General features: G+C 43.2%; 1 long non-coding RNA gene across 1 annotated transcript; it reads right to left on the bottom strand.

The window, feature by feature from the left end:
- On the bottom strand, positions 1-23,834 carry LOC134336532 (uncharacterized). The gene is made up of 4 exons (XR_010015817.1): positions 23,662-23,834; positions 17,914-18,099; positions 5,541-5,663; positions 1-422 (listed from the first exon to the last, which is right to left on the bottom strand). It is a non-coding gene; the product is annotated as an uncharacterized LOC134336532 (long non-coding RNA).
- Positions 23,835-24,161: the final 327 nt, after the last annotated feature.

Genomic DNA, 24,161 nt, shown 5'->3' with positions numbered 1-24,161 from the left:
TACTGATGAAGTACTGTATATTGTAGAGCAAAATGTTAACAGGAGCACAATTATTGAAAAACAGTACATTTTTGATAAACTTTGTTTTGCTTTTGTTATCTTATTTTCCATTACAACTGTAAAAGACAAGCAGCAAGCTGCAAGCTTCTCCTGGTAGTTGTGGTGTTGTCAGCATCGTGGAGCCGTCATTTTTCACAATGAAGATGCTGCCCCTGGAGATTATTATTGTGCCTCCACTGGAACTGGCAGCCTTCACGATCCAGACAATGCCCCTGGTGATTATGGTCATATGTTACACAGGTAGATTCTGTTGCAATTGAAGTTGGACATATGTTAACATTTTCTGTGCGTACTGCTGGAATATGTTCGTGTGTTGCTGTTTCATTTGATGGAGAGTGACATTTGGAGTTTTTCCTTTTCTCCTGTGTATATTAGAAACAAGTCATATTCATTATAACACATAATGACCTACACTGGTTGTTCCTGCTTAAGCAATAGCTTAAATTAAAAATGCTCATTCTTAATTTCAAATTTCTGTACATTCTTGCCTCTCCAGGTACCTGTAATCTTCTGTAACCATCAGCGTTATCTTTGCTCTCCATTTGTGGTCACAAGCATTCATAGGTGATCAGACCTTCAGCTCCCAGGCGCTGGAATTCCCTTCAATGCTCTACTCATATTCTGTCCTTTAAGAGTTTCTTTACAATGACCTATTTGACCAAGCTTTTCATCATTTGTGCAGTGTCAGATTTTGAAGGATAGTACTCCTGTAAAATGCCTTGTGAAAAATTTACTGCATATAAGTTGCTTTCTATCCACAGGCTCTTGATGGAGTTGTGCAAAGCCCTGTCTTTGTTATAATGTTGTTTTTACCCGTCAGCATGTTCAGCCCTGAATCAACTGACTTCTGTTTGTGGCTAAACTTGTTTTCTAGCTGTGTGAAAAGGAAAACATAAAATTTGTTTTTAACCAAACCACACACGGAGGAAGTGGGATATTTTGTGATTTGGTGCACTGTATGTGTGACGTACAGAAGCAGCTGAGATGTGATCAATAACCACTTATGCAGCTGAAATCTTTTGCCTACCTGTGGTTTTCTCTCTTCCACTGATAGCACACTTGCTTCTTTTTTGCAAAGGCATGAATGGATGCTTTGTTTGGTCTCACATTCATGCTTTGCATGTATGGCTCAATTGTTATTTATTTGTCCTGACTCGCTGTTGGCTAGCAGAGGCTTTTGCATACCAGTTTCCCTGATGTGAGGGAGAAGATTCTTGTGAAGCTCAAGAAAGTAGTACCTCCAATCACGTGTTCACACATTGTTGATTGTCCAATACTCCATCGTCTCCTGTTGGCAGCTTGAAATGCCCCAGTGCAAAATGTTTTATCAGCCATTGAATATTGCTGTGCTTGTCCGTGTGTAGAATAATGCCCCAAAGTTCCAGGTTCAAAAAGTTCCGAGTAAGTTTACTACCAAAGCACTGCTTCTTGCGTGGCACAGTCATGTAGCGGTTAGTGCAATCGCTTTACAGCAGGGGTCCCCAACCTCTTCTGCACCGCGGACCGCTTTATTATTGACAATATTCTTGCGGGCTGGCCGACCCGGGGCGGGGGGGAGGGGGGAGGGTTGTCAACAGACAAGAGTAGCAGTCAAATACGTTGTGTTCACCCCGAGAAAGACTGCCATGACCATGAAGCCTTGCGCGGGCACCTGTGTGCGCATGCGTGTACGTGCCGATTTGTTTCTACAAATCGCTTTTGGAGATTCTGTTCAGTGAAACTACACTATACATACATTATTTCTACTTTATATAGACTGTGTATTTATCATATCATGCCTGCTTTTACTATATGTTAGTGTTATTTTAGGTTTTATGTAACACAGCACATGAATATAGTGATAAGTCAATTATAAGTCACATAAGTCAATAGCATCATAACATTTTAAGTAACGTTTGGATATTAAACACACAGCACATGCACATATTTTCCCCGTATGAGCATATAAAATCATTGCAACACACCAATGTCGCTGAATCAGTGGGAGCCCTGGGCTTTTTTCCCTGCAACAAGACGGTCCCATCGAGGGGTGATGGGAGACAGCGATACTCGAAGGGAGTTCCTTATGTCCAGTCTATTCCGCAATTTAGTTTTCGTTGCATTCATTGCAGAAAGCTCCGCTTCGCAGAGATATGTTGGAAATGGAAGCAACGTTTTCAGTGCTTTCGTGACTATCTCAGGATATTTAGCCTTGACCTCGATCCGGAATGCCAGCGAGATGTTATGTCAAACATACTTTTCAGCCTGCCGTCATTTGCAAGCTCGAGGAGTTGATCTTCTTCCCGCACTGACATGGATGACGCGTGCGTTCAAGTTCAACAGTGGACGTGACAGGGAATGTGGAAAGGTGCCGCTGAATCATATCGCCAAATCATATCGTTTCCTCGCAGCCCGGTAGCACATGCTTTGCGGCCCGGTGGTTGGGGACCGCTGCTTTACAGTGCCGGTGATTACCAGCTGGTATTTGATTCTTGTCACTGTCTGTAAGGAGTTTGTACTTTCTCTCCATAAACACGTAGGTTTGCAAAAGGTGATTTGATTTCCTCCGGTATTCCAAAGACATATGGTTAGGGTCATGGTTAGTAAGTTCTGGGCATGTTATGTTGGTGCCAGAAGCACGGCAACACTTGTGGGCTGCCCCCAGCACAATCTTTCACTGTGTTGGTCGATGACGCAAAAAACAGTGCATTTCGCAGAATCACTATTTTGATATACGTGTGACAATTAAAGCTAATTTTCTTTTTTTCTTTTGGACAGGAAGGTACATGTCTGATTTATCCTCATCACAGTGATGTGAGAATACCAACGGGTGAGTGCCAGGTATCCCAGATGCAGCGGGATGCTAGATCTCCTTGTGCCATTCCTCCCTGTCTCCCTCTGAGAACAAACACGCCAGAGCTCCAAGTTGGAAAGACATGTTGGTGCCATTGCTCAAGAATGCCTATTTTGTCATGAACACCATCCAGCAGTGAGAATAAACACTGCCGAACGCATGAATGGATATTAATAATCGATGCAAATAGGTGAAATGCAACTTACTTCCATAATTTAAATGTTAACAATATGGATGGATGGGGTCTATTAGCCTGTTAGTCAAGATTTAGATATCATCAGATATGGAATTTTGGATTGGTTGACATGTGTTATATGATCTCTTCCAGATCAATGGATTGTTCGTTCTCCAACTTCTGTTTCTTCCCTGAAGTTCTGGAGGGAACTACCAACATTTAGCTCCTTGGCCCACTCCCATTGCTCGCTGTTAAAATTCTTTTAGCTCATTAGTAGCATTTACTGCAGTCGGAATGAGTGAGGTCAGAGGAGAACGACCAGACCGGATTAAGCTGATAGGAAGGCTACAGTAGCTCAAATAACCACACGTTACAACAACGGTGTGGAGAAGAGCATCTCTAAACACTCAGCACATCAAACCCTGAAGGTAATGGGCTACAGCAGCAAAAGCCCACAAATCTACACTGGGTGGCCACTTTATTAGGTACAGGAGTTACATAATAAAGTGGCCACTGTATATATATCACATAGAATATTGAAAGAAACAAATCAGTAATGGAATATGCCCATCAGCTCACAATATTGGTGCCAACCCTGACAGCAATTTAAATTGTACCTCTGCTTACGCATGATCTATATCCTTGTATTCCCTATTTGTTTGTGTACCTGCCTAAATACCTCTTTAATATTGCTATTGTATCTACTTTCATCATTTCAACTGGCATCTACCATTCTCTGTTATAAAAACTTGTCATAGTAAATCTCCTTTAAATATATCCACTCTCATCTTAAACCTAGGCTCCCTGGTACTTAACAAATTTAACCTGTGTTAAAGGTTCTGACTATCTGATCTGCCTATGTTTTTTATCATTTTATATGGATCATTCTTCCACCTCTGATGCTCCTGAGAAAACAAATAAACTTGTCCAACTTTTCCTTATAGCTTCAATCCTCCAATCCCCTCAACGCCCTGCTGAACTTCTTCTCTGCTCTCTCCAAAGTCTCTTCATCCAACCTAAAATGCAGTGACCAGAACATCATATAATGCTCCCAACATAGCCTAACCAAAATTGTTTACAGGTGCAACATAACTTTTGGATTATTATATTCAATTGAATTTTCATAGCAGTCATAGGGTCCATTTTCACGTACGGATGTGAGAAGTGGACACTCACCAAGACGATACAGAAGTCTCTAGATGGTTGCTATACACGAATGCTCTGGATGGCTCTTGATGTGAGTTGGCAACAGCACATGATGAACGTCGAGCTCTATAACAACCTACCGATGCTCTCCACTAAAATCAAGGCGAGAAGACTGCAACTAGCGGGGTACTGTCTACGCCACCCCGAGCTACCTGCCAGCCTAGTCATCATATGGGAGCCCAAGCACGAGAGGATGAACCCTGGGCACCCTCCCAAGACTATGATCAACATGCTCCTAGAAGACAGCGGCGCGGCTAATATAGATGAACTGAACACACTAATGAGGGAGAGGGAGAAGTGGAGAGTCCGTCATCATGCCCGACGCTGGCCCCCTTGGCCTGAGTCGACATAGTAGTAGTATATTCAATGCCATGACTAATGGAGACAAGTATGCCTATGCCTCTTTTAACAACTGTGTCTCACCCCCCACTGGCCTTATTTCACCCTCCCTCTCTCCTCCTTATACTGGCTTTTCCCCTATAAGATATAGTAGCGGAATTAAGCCATTTGGCCCATCAAGTCTGCTCCTCCATTCCATCATCGCTGAAATCCCCTCTCCACGCTTAGTTTCGATGCAGGTTCTTGACCTGAAGCAATTCTTTTCCCTCCACAGAAATAAGCATCTGTAGATTTTTGCCTCTGTTTGTTTTCTTTACCTTTGTATCGACTTGTGTTGTTTCATTCAAGGAGCTTTCACCCCAAGATCTCTTTGTACATCACTGGTCCTAAGTGGTGTGCCTGTTACCCTTAAACTTGACCTTCCAAGGTGAACTCTATCTGCTATCTCTCTGCCCATATTTCCAACCGATCTACATGCTGTTGTATCCTTTGACAACCTTACTCTGCCAATTTGGGTGTTGTCGGCAAACTTACTAATCAGCCCACTGGCACTTTTGTATTAATCATTTAAAACACACAAAGGAGGTCCTAGCATTGACCTCTGTGGAATACCACAGAATTAAACATCATCTATCCTCCGTTGTTGAAAAGACAAGAGATTCTGCAGATGTGGAACTCTGGAGTAACACACACAAACTGCTGGAAGAACTCAGCAAGTCAGACAGCATCTATGGAATGGAACAAATAGCTGACATTTTGGACTAAGACCCTTCACCTTTCATTGATCCTATTATGGTAATTAGATTTATTGAGTTTCCCCAGAAGAAGGTGAATCTCAGGGTTGTATATGATGACATATATGTACTATGATAATAAATTTACTTCTAACTTTGAATTTTACTAGGTCTTCCTACTCAAAATTCTTACCCAAAAGTTCTGCAGGAGTATCTTCGTCAGCGTGACAACAGAATTTAAGACGGCTTACAACCATTTTCTTAAGGGCAAACAGAGATCTGTGTAAATGATGCCCTTCTCAGCAATGCCCAGATTCTGAAAATGAAAAAAAATTATGAGATCATCGTCAATTAGTTATATAATCATTATTATAAATGTCAAAAGTAATCCAAATTAAATAAGCAAATACGCAAATCAAAATAGATCTGGAGCCGGTGAATCCGTTTTCTTATCAGTATAGAAGTGAAAGGAACAAGATATCAAACATCCCTGTCGAGCCTCCCATAATCCTACCAAACGTAGGTGCTCTTCTACCTGCCAGGGTTCAATGACAAGTCTTTGTTTTAGTTTGTGATTGTATTTGACTTGGATAATAACACAAAAGCTGAGAACTGTAGCTCATGCTGACTGCATAAGCAGCATCCTGCATTTCTAGCTTGGAACGAAATGTAAGGATTCAGTAGGTGCTCATTTTGTAGGATTTTTTTTATCAATGTGAGTGATGCGGAAATGGTACATGGCAAATGGTAACTTGAAAATGGTACATGATGCTGGAATATGGAGCTGGAAGAACAGTGGGTGAAGCGGCCTCACAGTACAGCAATATACTGCTCAGCCGGCTGGGTTGAACTGGTATACGACTGGTTAACACCAGTCTGAGATGCAATTAGACTATTCAGTCACTAGGGGGCAGCAAATCTGTAGCAATGGCAGCTAATTGGCAGCATGTGACCTTACCTACTTAATTTCTTGAGAGCAGGACGTTTGTATTTCTAATGTCTGTGTTTTGCAAACTGATTATCATACTGTTATATATTTAAGGTATGAAGTTTAAGCTCTTTGCAGTCAGTCCTGTTCTGCAGTTCTGCCAGTTTAAGGGAGATAAAAGAGCAACATTATTCTGATTCATAAAATTGCCATTATCGCCAAAGTAAAATTTATTATCAGAGTACATACATGTCACCACATATAATCCTGAGATTATTTTTCTGTGGGCATACTTAGCAAATCTATAGAACAGGAAGTGTAAACTGTAAACATCAGGTACTGTTAACTGTAATCAGACTGTGCAAATGCAGATATAAACAAATAGCAATAAATAACGAGCATGAAATATCAATATAACGGAGTCCTTAAATGAATGGAGCTATCCCCTTTTGTTCAAGACCCTGATGCTTGAGGGGTAGTAACTCCAATCCAAACATAGGCAACTTCAGTAAAATTATAGTGCTAATGTCCAGCCAGAGTCCTGTAAAAAAAATTGTGAGATTAGGCAAAAATGGTTTAATCATAGGGTCTGTTCATAGAACGTGTCCATTGTTATGGTCCCATCGTCCTTATGGTTGAAAATCGAGGCTAACTGCTGCTGTGTACTAGCCATCAACCCAACGATAATATCAGGGTGATTGGCTTCTGTTTTTTTTTTGTTATTGGTGTTTAGAGATTGTAACCAAAACCTACAATTTATGCCAGTAATGTCAGGAATGTGTGGTGTATGACTTCTGGAATCACTTAATGCACAAATGATACCAAAAACTGCTCAAAACATTCAGAAGGGTTGTGTGGAGAACCAAGTGAGGCAACTTCCCAGTGGGTGCCATTTCACTCAGAAAAAATTGTTACCTAATATAGGCATAACCACACCTATATAGGAGTTGTATCTACAAAATGAATGATAATGGATCCAATTTCTGGTTTAGGGTGTCCTAACAGAGCAGCCGAAGGAGCTTCCCAATCCAAGAGCATCATAACTTACTGAGTTCCAAAGAACCTAACAGAGTTCGGATAAGAAGGCGTATGGTGTGTTGGCATTCATCAATCGTGGGATTGAGTTCAAGAGCCGTGAGGTACCGTTACAGCTATATCAGACCTTGGTCAGATCACACTTGGAGTACTCTGCTCATTTCTGGTCACCTCACTACAGGAAGGATGTGGATACTATAGAGAAAGTGCAGAGGAGATTTACAAGGATGTTGCCTACATTGGAGAGCATACCTTATGAGAATAGGTTGAGTAGATGTGGCCTTTGCTCCTTGGAGCGACAGAGGATGAGAGGTGAGCTGATAGAGGTGTATAAGATGATGAGGGGCATAGATTGTGTGGATAGCCAGAAGTTTTTCCCTGGGCTGAAATGGCTAACACGAGGGGACATAGTTTTAAGGTGCTTGAAAGTAGGTACAGAGGGGACATCAGGGGTAAGTTTTTCACACAGAGAGTGGTGAGTAAGTGGAGTGAACTGCAGGCGGCAGTAGTGGAAGCGGATACAATAGGGTCTTTTAAGAGGCTCTTAGATAGGTACATGGAGTTTAGAAAAATAGAGGGCTATGCAGAAGGGAAATTCTAGACAGTTTCTAGAGTAGGTACATCATTGGCACAACATTGTGGGCTGAAGGGCCTGTAATATGCTGTAGATTGTTTACGTTCTATGTTCTATCAACTTACTGTAAAACTAACATGAATTTGTTCTCAGTAATTGTATTCCATAGCCAACAGGTAACATTTCTACATGCTCAATCTTTAAAATAAAATTGTCTAATTAAGTCATTTTGAAACATCACATTGTGAATATGCTCACCCATCTGTACCCCTGTAATTATCCAAGTTTATGTTTCAGTAGATTCATTGACATGAGCAAAAATTTGTTAGTAGTATATTCCACTCATAATTTTCTCTGTCGTACGGAACAATCACCAGTCTTGCTTGACACCTCCTAAGCTGTGTCTACTCAAAGAACATTACCAGCAGCAAGCTCCTCTGCACAAAACAGATTTGTCCATTCCTGAAAATATATTGCAGCTCCTTCCTTGTAATAGGGTATAAATTCTAAAACTCCACACACAACAGCAATGTGGTTCAAACTCCAGTGTAGGGACTGCAGCAGTTCAAGAAGGCCGCATCCCAGAAATAAATATCACCAAATTAGCCAAAAGAATGCCTTATTCCTGTGAAATATTCCAACCGCATCTGACTGAGAGCGAATCAATTCTTTTCTATCTGTGACAGCTATTGTCTGAGCAGTTGTATACATTTTGGATTGGTCAGTTGGCACTTTAATCTTGAAACAGGTGATCCCTTTAACTTTGTATCTGGAAAATTTGCCCTCTCCAATTTAAAAGGCATTGGACTAGAAATTGGTCCATGCTTTACTTTGATGTTAAAACAGTGTTGTAGGTCACCCTTGCACTGTTGATGTGTTACATAAAGAGGGCAAAATACAACTGGTTGACAGAAAAGTACTGTTGGCTTTGCTGAAAACGACTTTACAGCTTCACTACAGCATTCCTTACTGATGTGTTGCAAGTCTTGCTCTTGTCAGCATGAAGCCCAGAAGGTGCAACATTTGCAGTCAGATCTTAAAGGAACACATGATAATATGAGTAACAGGGTTTTGACAACCACGGGGCAATACTGCAATTGAATTAATTGATTCTGGAATTGATTGGAAGGGCATAGGAGAGTGTTCCCAGGAATCCATGGGATCTGGACAGACTGATAGAAAACAATATCCACAGTAGGTATGTTAAGGCCCTAAAACCAAAAGATATACATTGGAGCGGAGTTAAGCCATTCAGCCCATCAAGTCTGCTCCACTGTTCCAACATGGTTGATTTATTATCCCTCTTAACTCCATTCTCCTGATTTTTCCCAAGAACTTTTGACACCATTATCAATCAAGAACTTATTAACCGTTGCTTTAAATGCACCCAACGATTTGGCCTTCACAGCTGCCTATGGCAATGAATTCCACAGATTCACCACCCTCTGGCTCAAGAAATTCCTCCTCATCTCTGCTCTTGCACTAACTGGGAAAACGCATCCTTGTATTCTGAGGCTGTGTCCTCTGGTCCTAGACTCCCCCACTGCAGGAAACATCCTGTCCACATCCACTCTATCTATCTATCTCAATATTCGATTGCTTTCAATGAGATCCCCCCTCATTCTTCTGAACTCTATTGAGTACAGGCCCAGAGTCATCAAATATGTTAACCCTTGCATTCCAGGGATCATGCTTGTGAACCTCTTCTGGACCCTCTCCAATGCTAGCACGTCCTTTCTTAGATAAGGGGGCCAAAACTGCTCACAATATTTGAAGTGCTGTCTGATCAATGCCTTATAGTTCTTTGTGTATGTGGCCCCAGGTGGTGCTGCCTGGTGTTTGGAAGAAAATTTGGTCAACGGCTGTCTTTACAATTGTCCATAGAATGTTTGCAATCCCTACTAAACCAAATAAGCCCTGTAGGACCTACATCTTTCTTTATTAATCCATATTTCACAAGCTCCCCTCTCCAATGAAAAGCATCCACATTCCTTTGCCAGCATTTTGTGTGTGTTGCTCACATTCTTCTTGTTTTACTTTCTAATACTGTTTTCTGGAAAACAACTTGATTTTTGATCCTAAATGTCTAACTGTTCTCAGTTCTAGGTGAAGTGTACATGTTTAACATCCACCCAGGCACACTTAGAGTGGCCCTTGTTGAAAATTAATCAGAGGCAAGGAGTCGTGGAGATTCCAGTTGAAATGCTCTGTTTAACATTTACAGAGAAGTGTCAGAGAAGTTCCTTCCCCTCTGCCATCAGATTTCTGAACAGTCAGGGAACCCATAAGCACCACCTCATTATTCCATTTATGCAATTTTTGTTTGTAATTTATAGTATTTCTATATATTGCACTGTACTGCTGTTGCAAAACAACAAATTTAATGACATATGTCAGAGATGAAAAACCTGATTCTGAAGGAACACCACTTCAGTTGTATCTGCCAGAGAGTCCATCTGCAATGAATTCAATTAGTAAGTACCTAGGTTGTTTTCTTAATCATAAACACAAGAGATTATGTAGATGCTGGAAATCCACGTAAAACACATGAAATTCTGGAGGAGCTCAGCATTTCAGGCAGCATCTATGTGAAGAAATAAAGAACCAACGTTTCAGACTGAGATCGTTCATCAGGACTGAGGCCCTTCACATGATGAAGGGTCTCACCCTGAAACGTCGACTCTTTATTCTTTTCCATAGGTGCTCAGTTCCTCTAGCATTTGTATGTATTTTCTTATTCATGTCTTGTTTAATACTATGAATTTAGACAATAATTTTGAGACTGTTGTTATAAAATCTGATGAATAAGTTTTCCTGGATATTCTTGGAAGGGTCCTTAAAATGGAAGTGGGGAAGGGAGGGAGTGAAGTAGGGATTCTACACTGGTGCAATGTCAATACATCCATCGGATAACAGTTTGGGTAAGTACTTGGATGGAAGAGATGTGGAGGGCTTTGGTCTAATTGCAGGTGAATGAGACTAGGAGGAATAGCAGTTCAGCAGAGTCTAGATGGGCTGAAGGGCCTGTTTCTGTACTGTAGTACTCTATGACTGTAAAATTGATATAAATAGAATTAAATATTTATTTTCCACATTATTTTTGTATATTTTACAATAATATGTAATATATATTATATTATATGTGTTGATGCATGGCCAAGCGGTTAAGGCGTCAGTCTAGTGATCTGAAGGTTGCTAATTCAAGCCTCAGCTGAGGCAGCGTGTTGTGTCCTTGAGCAAGGCACTTAACCACACATTACTCTCCGATGACACTGGTGCCAAGCTGTATCGGCCCTAGTGCCCTTCCCTTGGAGAACATTGGTGTCATGGAGAGGGGAGACCTGCAGCATGGGCAACTGCCGGTCTTCCATACAACCTTGGCCAGGCCTGCACCCTGGAAACCTTCCAAGGCGCAAATCCATGGTCTCACGAGACAAACGGATGCCTATTATATATTATGTAGTCAGCCATATTATGATATTAAGTATTATATTACTATTGTTGGCCAGACTGGGAGAAAACTAACCAAAAGGATCCATGAACGTCGACTGGTTGTTAAGTGGCATGACCAACTCTTCCTAGTTTCTACCCGTGAAGATCAAGAGGGGCATAAATTCAACTGGGCTTTGGTGAAAGTCATGGCGCAAGCATACAATTCTGTAAACAGACATGTAGACTTTGATCTAATTTCTAAGCCAATGCAAGCAATATTCCAGACAATGTACAGAGTTCACTGCGCAATCAGCGATGAGGCGCCCGCCCTATGTCACAACTGAGTTTCCATAATGACGACCAATCAGCTGATTGATGTATATAATGGCCAAGCGCTTGGAGGACACACCACAAGTGAACAGCTCACTGATGACGTCGCCTCGTATGGTGATGAAACCTTTGCAAATGGATTGCCAAGATCGGAGAACAGTTCAACCCAACCATAATAATATATTTTATATTTTACAAAAACTGAAGTAATGGCATTGTAAAACTTAGTATGACACATTACTAATGAAATAAATCTGGCTTTAAAATTTGAATAATTTCTGTTTTTATTGACCCTAAGCTTATAAGGGAAACAGTTAATTATACTTGAGTCTGAGGAAACTGTTTCCCCAAAAGGAAGGAGAAACAAACAGTACATGAAAAGTTAGAAGTATTCAAACGTACTTTCACAGCTGTCCACCTGTTCAAATTTAAATGAAGATTTTTAAAGATAAAGGATTAAACAGGCTGGACCTGAATGACTTGTTGTGGGTCACGTGATGTCATAACGTTCAACTATTTGTGGCTAAACTGGTAATTTCATGCTGAGACCGTTCTGTGTTGCTACAGTAACAAATAGATAGACAGGATCCCATTGTTTGTAGATGCGACCTTTAAATGATGTTGTGGAATAGCTGTGCTTCACAGCTTTGTTTGACGTTTCCTCCCTGCCTTTTGAGCACAGTCCGCGGATCACAAGGACACAGACCGCGGAGGCTGGACATGCACTGGCTTCATGCTGATTGGAACCTACTCAGCAAGGCCAACTGACGGCAGGGCAGGTGAATCCCACTGGGCAGACTACAGGGTCCATGGCAACGGCCTTGCCTGATGGTGACATTAATTTTCATTCCCCGTACCAGAAGGTCTACGATCCTCTGAGGCGCCTGCTCATGATGACTGAGCTCCTTCCCCTTCCAAGAGATTCCTGGCGGCTGGCCCTCATCCCCACCTTGATCCGTAACCACCATCCTAACCCCAATATCAGGCCCGCTTCCTTCGTAAGCCCTGGATCCAAATCCAACCCTGGCCTTACCTTGCATCCTACACAAGCTTGAGTAAGGTTGCTTAAGCAAGGGCTTAGCCCCTACGCACTACTGAAGACCACCAGAGCGGAATTATGCCATTCAACCCACCAAGACTGAAACAGAACTCAATCATGACACAACCGATCGACAGAAGATGCAACAGCCACTGCTCTACATACCCTCCTTACACATCTGGAGGAGAAGGGTGCTTATGTGAGAATGCTGTTCTTGGACTACAGTTCAGCATTTAGTACTATAGTTCCATCCAGGCTCGCAAGGAAGCTCAGAGACCTCGGGCTTGATCCTTTCCTGTGCAGCTAGATCCCAGACTTCGTGTCAGATCGCCAGCAGGTGGTAAGAGTGGGCTCCCTCAGTTCCACCCCTCTGACTCTCAACACAGGAGCCCCACAGGGCTGTGTACTAAGTCCCCTCCTTTACTCCCTGTATACCCATGACTGTATCACCACCCCCAGCTCCAATTTGCTAATTAAATTTGTCAACGACACTACGTTGATTGGCCTTATCTCAAACAATAACGAGGTGGCCTACAGGGAAGATGTCATCTCTCTGACACAGTGGTGTCAAGAAAATAACGTCTCCTTCAATGTCACAAAGACAAAGGAGCTGGTCGTGGACTACAGGAGGAATGGAGACGGGCTCATGCCTATTGACATCAATGGATCTGGGGTTGAGAGGGTGAACAGCTTCAAGTTCCTCAGTGTACACATCACTGAGGACCTCACGTGGTCTGTACACTCTAGCTGTGAGGTGAAAAAGGCGCAACAACACCTCTTTCACCTCAGACAGTTGAAGTTTGGTATGGGCCCCCAAATCCTAAGAACTTTCTAAAGGAGCACAATTGAGAGCATCCTGACTGGCTGCATCACTGCCTGGTGTGGGAACTGTACCTTCCTCAATCACAGGACTCTGCAAAGAGTGGTGCGGACAGCCCAGCGCATCTGTAGATGTGAACTTCCCATGATGCAGGACATTTACAAAGACAGGTGTGAGAAAAGGGCTCGTAGGATCATTGGGGACCCAAGTCACCCCAACCATGGTCTATTCCAGCTGCTACCATCCGGGGAGCAGTACCGCAGCATAAAAACTGGGACCAACAGGCTCCGGGACAGCTTCTTCCACCAGGCCATCAGACAGATGAACTCACACTGATTCGAGTGTATTCTATGTTACATTGACTGTTCTATTTATTATAAATAATTATAAATTACTATGCTTGCAGATTGCACATTTAGACAGAGATGTAACATAAAATTTTTTACCCCTCATGTATGTGAAGAATGTAAGAAATAAAGTCAATTCAATGACTGATTTTTTTTTCTCAACCCCACTCTTCAGCCTTCTCCCAAGTACAGGAATCAGACAGCGTGTTAAATGCTATAGAAGCAATGGAGGAGAGACAATCTGTTTGGTGGTGTGGATTTTAGGGCCTATGTTTTGAGTCAGAAATTTTTTTTTCTGGCTGCTGCCCTTGGCTCAGTGTCTGGACAATGGTTTTCGAGATTTACAGGACTGATCCCTTGTAATGATTTGTTCATGACATGATGGCCTTTCCAGTAAGCCATGGTCTCCTGGCATTGATCATGCTCTCATGATTTGACAGGCTCAAAGACAACTTCTATCCTATTGTTCTACAACTATTAAATGGTTCCCTAGTATGATAAAATGAATTCTTGACCTCATAATCTATCTTGTGATGATTTGCTTCTTATTGTTTAACTGTACTGAACTTTCTCAGTTACTGTTGCAATTTATTCAGTACTCTGTTATTGTCTCACCTTGTTCTGCCTTAATGCGCTGTGTAATCATCTGATCCATATGAACAGTATGCAAGACAAACTTTTCACTGTATCTCTGTACATGTGACAATAACAAACCAATTCCATTTCCAATTCCTTAATATTAAAATTGCTAATGGAAGGTGCACGAACAAAATATTTGCTTGCCTGCCATATTGTACCTATTTAACTCAGTTCTGCAGGGTTTAGTAAAACTTGGAGCAACCGTCTCCTTCAAGTTTAGCCTCAAGGTCACATACTATCATGACTTGGATATTTGTCACCATTGCTTCACTATCACTCAGTCAATCTACTGTTATACTTCTTTGAAATACCATTATGTGAACATGTTTGACACCAGAAGAACATGGCTCACTGGAAAGGCCATCTTGTCATGTTCTATGTATCCTATGAACAAATTATTACTAGGGATCGATCCTGCTCGTTGCTTGGTAGCCTCGAAAACCATTCCCCTGACACTGAAACAAGGGCAGCAGCCAGAAATAAATTTAGTGACTAAAAGCATTGTAAGCTCTACCATCCACCCCACAAAACATTTTTTTCCCACTGCTCTGCAGCATTTAACACACTATTTGACTCCTGTACCACTATTTAAAAATGTAATAAGCTTTGATTTATGGTTTTCATCATTGTATATTTACTGATATTAAATATATCAGTAAATATATACCGATAATATTCATATTATACAGATAATAAAGGCCTGCCTACAAAGAACTTAGCACAGTCAGACTTACCTTTTTCCTAAGCAGCTGTTTTCTCAGATTCTCTTCACCTTACTTCTCCTATAAAAGTTATAATGTGTTTCCGGTTTTCTGGCAGGGAATATATGATTCTTTCCTTCCCAAACATTGGCAAAAGAATACACTAAAGTATGTGAGATTTGCGAAGTATCTTTTTGAAAATACATTTTTTAACAGAAGATTTGTTTCTATGTTTAAGAGTACTTTCAAATCTCTTCAAAACAGAAGAAAGCCCTCGAGAACAGCCCAGTGTACAGACTCTCACCTAGCTGGTGCTATGGGAATTTGGGTACTCTAAGAATACTGGACAGAGATTTGTGAATGCTCCAATGCAGGAAGTCCTGCCACATTGCATAGTGAACCTGTCAGCCACGGAGTCTGAATGGGATGCAACATCAAATCTCAATTCCAACTTGCAGAGACAAGAGTCTGCAGATGTTGGAATGCGGAGCGGCAAACACAATGCTGGAATAACTCAGCAGATCAGGCAGCATCTAGGGATATATGAAAGGTCTCAACTTCAGGCATTGACTGTCCATTTCCTTCCATTGATGCCACCTCACCCACTGAGGAGGATGCCACAAGAAGGCAGCATCCATTACCAAGGACCCCACTATCCAGGCCATGCTCTCTTCTCGTTACTAGCGTTGATTAGGCAGGAGGTCCCATGCTACCAGGTTCGGGAACAGTTATCCTACAGCCATAAAAGTTGCTGGTGAACACAGCAGGCCAGGCAGCATCTCTAGGAAGAGGTGCAGTCGACGTTTCAGGCCGAGACCCTTCGTCAGGACTAACTGAAGGAAGAGTGAGTAAGGGATTTGAAAGTTGGAGGGGGAGGGGGAGATCCAAAATGATAGGAGAAAACAGGAGGGGGAGGGATAGAGCTGAGAGCTGGACAGGTGATAGGCAAAAGAGGATACGAAAGGATCATGGGACAGGAGGTCTGGGAAGAAAGACAAAGGGGGGGGGTGACCCAGAGGATGGGTAAGAGGTATATTCAGAGGGACAGAGGGAGAAAAAGGAGAGTGAGAGAAAGAATGTGTGTATAAAAATAAGTAACAGATGGGGTACGAGGGGGAGATGGGGCATCAGCGGAAGTTAGAGAAGTCGATGTTCATGCCATCAGGTTGGAGGCTACCCAGATGGATTAAAAAGGGGTTGTTCCTCCAACCTGAGTGTGGCTTCATCTTTACAGTAGAGGAGGCCGTGGATAGACATGTCGGAATGGGAATGGGATGTGGAATTAAAATGTGTGGCCACTGGGAGATCCTGCTTTCTCTGGCGGACAGAGCATAGATGTTCAGCAAAGCGGTCTCCCAGTCTGCGTCGGGTCTCGTCAATATATAAAAGGCCACATCGGGAGCACCGGACGCAGTACATCACCCCAGCGAACTCACAGGTGAAGTGTCACCTCACCTGGAAGGACTGTTTGGGGCCCTGAATGGTGGTAAGGGAGGAAGTGTAAGAGCATGTGTAGCACTTGTTCCGCTTACACGGATAAGTGCCGGGAGGGAGATCGATGGGAAGGGATGGGGGGGGACGAATGGACAAGGGAGTCGCGTAGGGAGCGATCCCTGCGGAATACAGGGGGGGGGGCGGGAAAGATGTGCTTAGTGGTGGGATCCCGTAGGAGGTGGCAGAAGTTACGGAGAATAATATGTTGGACCCGGAGCTGGTGGGGTGGTAGGTGAGGACCAGGGGAACCCTATTCCTAGTGGGGTGGCGGGAGGATGGAGTGAGAGCAGATGTACGTGAAATGGGGGAGATGCGTTTAAGAGCAGAGTTGATAGTGGAGGAAGGGAAGCTCCTTTCTTTAAAAAAGGAAGACATCTCCCTCGTCCTAGAATGAAAAACCTCATCCTGAGAGCAGATGCGGCGGAGACGGAGGAATTGCTAGAATGAAAAGCCTCATCCTGCGTCCGGTGCTCCCGATGTGGCCTTCTATATATTGGAGAGACCCGACGCAGACTGGGAGACCGCTTTGCTGAACATCTACACTCTGTCCGCCAGAGAAAGCCGGATCTCCCAGTGGCCACACATTTTAATTCCACATCCCATTCCCATTCTGACATGTCTATCCACGGCCTCCTCTACTGTAAAGATGAAGCCACACTCAGGTTGGAGGAACAACACCTTATATTCCGTCTGGGTAGCCTCCAACCTGATGGCATGAACATTGACTTCTCTAACTTCCGCTGATGCCCCACCTCCCCCTCGTACCCCATCCGTTATTTATATACACACATTCTTTCTCTCACTCTCCTTTTTCTCCCTCTGTCCCTCTGAATATACCCCTTGCCCATCCTCTGGGTCCCCCCCCCCCCGTCTTTCTTCCCGGACCTCCTGTCCCATGATCCTCTCGTATCCCCTTTTGCCTATCACCTGTCCAGCTCTTGGCTCCATCCCTCCCCCTCCTGTCTTCTCCTATCATTTTGGATCTCCCCCTCCCCCTCCCACTTTCAAATCTCTTACTCACTCTTCCTTCAGTTAGCCCTGACGAAGGGTCTCGGCCTGAAACGTCGACTGTACCTCTTCCTAGAGATGCTGCCTGGCCTGCTGCGTTCACCAGCAACTTTGATGTGTGTTGCTTGAATTTCCAGCATCTGCAGAATTCCTGTTGTTTGCGTTTAAATATCCTACAGCCATCAGGCTTCTGAACCAGTAAGGCTAACTTTAACTCACCTCAATTCTGAATTGATTCCACAACCTATTGACTCACTTTCAAGGACTCTACAACTGATGTTCTCGGTATTATTTATTTGTCTATTTATTGCACAGTTGCACACTTGGACATTGCTTGTTGTCAGTCTTTCTTTCTGCGCAGCTTTTCATTGATTCGATTGTATTTCTTTGTTTTCTTGTGAATGCCTGCAAGGAAACAAATCTCAAAGTAGTATATGGTGAGATAGACATACTTTGATTTAAAAAAAACTTACTTTGAATTTACATTTGAGTTCTTCCCCCAATTTGTCTGTAGCTCATGCACTATAACTTGATGGCTGCTTGCACTTTTGCAGGTGAGCTGTCAGCAGAACATTAATCTGAGGGAGATTAGAGTGTAATTTTCCTTTCTCTCCATCCTAGCATTGACATACTTCTCCCTGACACACTTCAGATAAAGCCAGCGGAGGGTCAGGAGTCAAATAGAGGACTTTCTGTAAGAGGAGTGGACTGGCTTCATTTCCCTGGGCCAGCCAATGTGAGCTGATTTTCAATTCCTGGGGTCAATTTAAGGTATGTGCATTCTTTTGCCAGTTACTGAACAGTTTTTCCCCCCTCTTTGTTCCAGCTATCTGGCTGTGTAAGTATATTCTTCCTGCACGATTAAAAGTGAAAACTACGCCCACACGCAGGTGATTGTTGTGTTAATGAGCCCACACAGACCTCATTAAAAACAAGACTGAAAATATTAAGTCCTAATAAAGAGCCTTTCGATGAGCGGAAATTAAAATAACACCAAGCCCTGCACATTGGTTCTCTTTCCAGATTAACACAAAAAAGAAACAAAGTATTGAATTTTTTTTAGAAGATGAAAATGAATTTCGTGCTTCAAGGCATGTGTCAAATCCAAACCTTTTACTTATTCCCATAAGAGGAGGAGCAATCATCATTTATAAGAAAGCTTGGCAATTGAGTGAGTTTGAATTCCACGCTGGTAATCTCTTGTTAAACCTATTTGAAATTGTTAGCACCCACTGATTGCAGAATCTAATCCTTCTGAGCCAGGCTCTCCTTTCATTGGAAGCTGCAAAGCTGATGCCCTCTTGTGATTTGTGAAAGGGATTAGCCAGTAGCCAATGGCAGGGCAGGGTCTGATAGAGGGCTGCTGGGCAGGGGATGGGATATATGTAAACAGAAATGTCGAACAAGCTGTTCCGGCTCTGTGTGCCTGACCCTGAGGTTAGGTCTTCCATATTTGTGGTCTTCCATTCACAGGAGACAAGCAGTGATGCTGTGATGTGAGCTGGTTATTGTCATTTCTGTGTTCTGACAGAACAGATACAGTTAACTCCTTCAGTGCCACAGCAATGGCAATATATAGCCTTAGCTTCTCTCAGTACAGGTGAAGAACTTTGGTCACGAGCTCTTCCATTTCTGCTGAAAGGGAAATGCAGATGCTGACGAACATAACATTTGATTTAAGGCTGGTCCAGCATTTTCAATCATTTGCCCTTGTGCAGGCATTCACTTCTTCCTCAGATGAGGCTCCACAGGTGCTAGAGCCTTAATCAAATGTACATTCATCTGAGTCAAAGCCACACAGTGAGTGTCATAGGGCTCTTCCACCACTGTGGGCATCGTAGCTAAGTCCTCCATTTTCCCCCGAGGAGTATTTGAACGTCTGTCCGCAGGAGTTTGCCTGAGGGGACAAGCTCTTTGGGGTCCGCAATGCAACTGGAACATTGTTTGGGTTTTGGACTTAAGAATGGCTATAGTTGCAACAGAGGGGATGTAGTGATAGTGGGTTTGCCATTTTGGCAGATGGGATGGTAATCTCTAGAATTTAAGGGAATGAGAGAGGATCTTATCAAAATTCTTAAAAGGCTTGACAAACCATGTTCAAGGAGGATGTTCCTTCTCATTGACAGAAATTCTAGATGTAAAATGATTTTCATTCAGAATAAGCCCCCTCAAATCCAGAACTAAACTAGCCAGAACCTCTCTGAAAGGCTAACAACACCCCCCCCCCAAATGACCTGACACAGAAGGAATTGAGAATGCTGGAGGAAGTCTCCATGGGAATCCTGCACAGTTTTATAGAAGGTATAGTTTTACAGAGTATCACACAAACAAAAGAAATTGCAGCAGGAATGCACTGGTTGTTTCACTAACCACCACTCAACTGAGCTTTTATCTTGTTGCCACTTTCCCTGTAATCTACGGTTCCCTTAATATCTAATCATCCATTGATCTCTTTCTCGTATACATTCAGCAACTGAGCCTCAACAGCCTTCTGGGGTGAAGAATTCCAAAGATCCTTTGTGTGAAGAAATTTCTTCTCATCTCTGTTCCAACTCCTCAGTTTGAGACTCCAATCCCCAATTCTCCACACCTCAGCCAGGAGAATTCTTAAACACTCTGTTGAGGAAGAGTGTTTCAAGTGATTACCTCTCATTATTCAAAACTCCTGTGATCTTATCACAGCAGACCCCATTCTGTTTAACTTTTTTTTCATATGACAACCACTTTCATTTCTGCTGAAACTCGGCTGTGTTCCTTCCATCAGATCTTCATTGGATGGAAAGTGCAAACTTATATACAGTTTCCCATAAGCATTCTCACCATGGTGTTCTATAAATGGAGAGACAGGTTTCCTCACTTGTATTCAATAATGTTGCATTAAGCCCAACATAACACTTACCTGAAAAAGGATCTAGCACTTACCCAGTGTATACGCCGAATAAACTCTTCTGTGGCATTCAGTACGTGGCTGGAAGCCCAAAAAGAGTTTATTGATCCTAACATTTACCTTCCTAAATTCATTTTTTTGCCTGCATGTTAACTTCCATTGATTTGTGAACAAGGGCACCCAAGTCCCTCTGAATCCTTAATATTAGTTTTTTTTTTCAGATTCAAGTATGAAATTTGCATTCTTCCTTTAATTGAGAGTCTGCCTATTTTAAGCAACTCTTCATCTGCATGACTTAAATCTAATAATTCAACTTGCTTGTTTCCATCTGTACAGAAATGGCAGGTAGGCAAAATAATTAAACTAATGATGTATTCCTCTCTTCCTTGAGTAAGACCCTCCTGCCTTCATACAAACATTCTCCTGATTTGCAGTGTCTGGGTGATTTGTGTGTCTGAGTGCTATGTGTGTGTAGTTTGCTAGCTGGGTAAGTGTTCAGCACTCGTACACTAGGGTGTCCGGTTCACATTTTGGAAGTAGATATTAGCCGTAAACACTGGATGTCAGTGTTTCCAGTTCAAAATTTGGGGAATTCTGATGCAGTCCTGAAATTCCACGTGAGTTTTCTCAGACTCCCAGTGAGACTGGGAGACCAGGAAGGATCCTGTGTTACTTCACATTCTAAAGCTTTAATTTTATAACTAACTTGGGATGGGTTTGGTATCAAAGAAACGGCATCTCAGCAGGTTAAAAAGGGAAAGATTTATGACTTTGCTCTGGCACCAATATTTAACGTTATCAAATCATCAGTTTAGCAGCAGGCCTCATTGAAGACAGGGTTTGTACAGCTTTCTGTTTAATTTTTATTCATTCTCAAGCCTTAGATAATCATCCCACCAGGACTGTCAATCAATTAATGCAAGCAACACACATCAAAGTTGCTGGTGAACGCAGCAGGCCAAGCAGCATCTGTAGGAAGAAGTGCAGTCGACGTTTCAGGCCGAGACCCTTCGTCAGGACTAACTTCCTTCAGTTAGTCCAGACGAAGGGTCTTGGCCTGAAACGTCGACTGCAACTCTTCCTTCAGTTAGTCCTGACGAAGGGTCTCAGCCTGAAACGTCGACTGCACCTCTTCCTGCAGATGCTGCCTGGCCTGCTGCGTTCACCAGCAACTTTGATGTGTGTTGCTTGAATTTCCAGCATCTGCAGAATTCCTGTTGTTTGCGTTAAAATCAATTAATGCATTTTGACAATGGAGTATATGAGTTTGAACTTGTTACAATCTATCTTTTTATCCTCTTCTAATTCTTCTCTCCCATGGTAGCTCTCAGTGAGGGGCCTGTGGGTTTCTTGCCCACACCAGGGACGCCAGCACGACATTCTGACAGAAATATTTGAATCTGTGGAATTCATCGCCAGTGACGGCTGTGGAGGCCAAGTCATTGGGTGTACTTAAAGTGGAGGTTGATAGGTTCTTAATTAGTCAGGGTGTCAAAGGTTACAGGGCGGAGGCAGGGGAATGAGCTTGAGAGGGATGATAAATCAGCCCTAATTGAACAGCGAGGCAAATGATGGGCTGAAAAGTCTAATTCTGCTTTCTATGTCTGATGGTCTTACGGTCTTAGAAGTTCATCATGCTGAAGTACTAATTCAGTTTTCCCCACCACAGATGTGGCCTGAACTACTGATCAATCTCACATTTTAATTTTAGTTTTCCAGCATCTGTTGTATTTTACGTTTTAGCTTAAAACCGAGGGAGATGCTCCAGGGCAGCACTGAAGACGTGTCCGAGGGTGTTGCCTTTCTGACGGAAAGCTGCACCATTGAGCTCTCGTGTGCCTGCGTCAAAGGTCCCATCACTACTCCAAAGAATATCCCCTGGTCAACAATTAACCCCTTATAATGTCGGTGGAACATGATGGCCAGCAGGATTGTGGTGAATTGTTCTATTCCATCTGCTGGCAGATCCCTTTGAAACTGTGAGCAAATGAGTACAAAAGACCCAGACTTAGAAAAGTGGTTGCTACTGCTCCTCTAGTGCTTCTATGGAGTCCTTGAGTAAATCCCTTCCGTGCTCAATTCTCCCCAGTTACAGCAGAAAACCAGATGTAACAGGAGAATGCAGATGCTGGAATCCACAGTGACACACAACAGGGTGGAGGAACTCAACAGGTCAGGCACCAACTATGGAGGGAAATGTGCAGTCGATGATTTAGCTCTAGAACCCAAAGAGTCTAGGACCAGAGGGTATAGCCTCAAAATAGAATAGAGATGAGGAGGTGGTGAATCTGTGGAATTAATTGTGGCAGACAGTGTGGAGGCCAAGTCATTGGGTATATCTAAAGGGGAGGTTGAAAGGAGCTTAATTAGTAAGGGTGTCAAAGGTTATAGGGGTTGAGAATGGAAATAGAGCAGCCAGGAGCAGACTTGATGGGCCGAATGGCCTAATTGTGCTCCTGGTTCTTATGGTCTTATGGGTCAAGATCCGTCACCTGGCCTGAAAGATAAAAGGAAGACAGCCAGCATAAAAAGTTGGAGCAAAGAGGCGAAGCAAGAGTGGGCAGTCAACGGGTGGATCCAGGTGAGGAGGGGTGATAGGCAGATAGCACGACAGGCCGGTTGGTGACAGGCAGAAACGGCAAAGGGCTGAAGGTGATGGAATCTGATCGGAGAAGTAGCTGGAATATGGAATCAAGGGATGGAGGTTGGGTGGGGGACACTGGGAGGAGAGTGTGGGTGATGGAGGTTGGGTGGGGGACACTGGGAGGAGAGTGTGGGTGATGGAGGTTGGGAGGGAGACACTGGGAGGAGAGTGTGGATGATGGAGGTTGGGTGGGGGACACTGGGAGGAGAGTGTGGGTGATGGAGGTTGGGAGGGAGACACTGGGAGGAGAGTGTGGGTGATGGAGGTTGGGTGGGGGACACTGGGAGGAGAGTGTGGGTGATGGAGGTTGGGAGGGAGACACTGGGAGGAGAGTGTGGGTGATGGAGGGGAAAGAATCAGGGTGAAGGTGGCTGGGGTGAGTGTAACAAGAAGTGGGCAGATCAAGCGGAGAGAGAACCAAGGGGGAACAAGTTACCGGAAGTTGGCAAATTCGAAGTTCATGCTCTCAGGTTGTAGAATACTGTTCCTCTAGTCCAGATTTTGCAGATTTTGGACCAGAAAAGTAGAAATTTCCACTCTTTTCCCACAGATGCCGCTTGAGCTGGTGCATGCCTCCAGCAGATTGCCTGTTGCTCCAATGTAGACCAAACCAGTCATTCCATCAAAATCAATGGATAGCAACTATCAGATACAGAGACCAACAGTAATCAACCCTCTAATTCCTCCAGGCTGAGCTTTATTGTCCAATCATACACAGGTTACCAGCAACAACCTTACACATTTATGTCACTTCATAGCCACCTGGATTTAATCAATCTGGATGTCTTTTGATAATCTGCTCCCTACACTACAGATAAAATCACCATTACTGAAGTTTAGGATGGCAATTATGAGAATTTATTCACATTCTGCTTAGTCTTAGCTCTGGCCCTGTGATGCTCCATCAGGACCTGTACAATCCTTAACTAAAGCTGT

This window comes from Mobula hypostoma, chromosome 22, assembly GCF_963921235.1.
Source record: "Mobula hypostoma chromosome 22, sMobHyp1.1, whole genome shotgun sequence".
Classification (NCBI taxonomy): Eukaryota; Metazoa; Chordata; class Chondrichthyes; order Myliobatiformes; family Myliobatidae; genus Mobula; species Mobula hypostoma.
The sequence above is the reverse complement of the archived record's forward strand: the minus strand, read 5'-3'. Positions and strand labels throughout refer to the sequence as shown.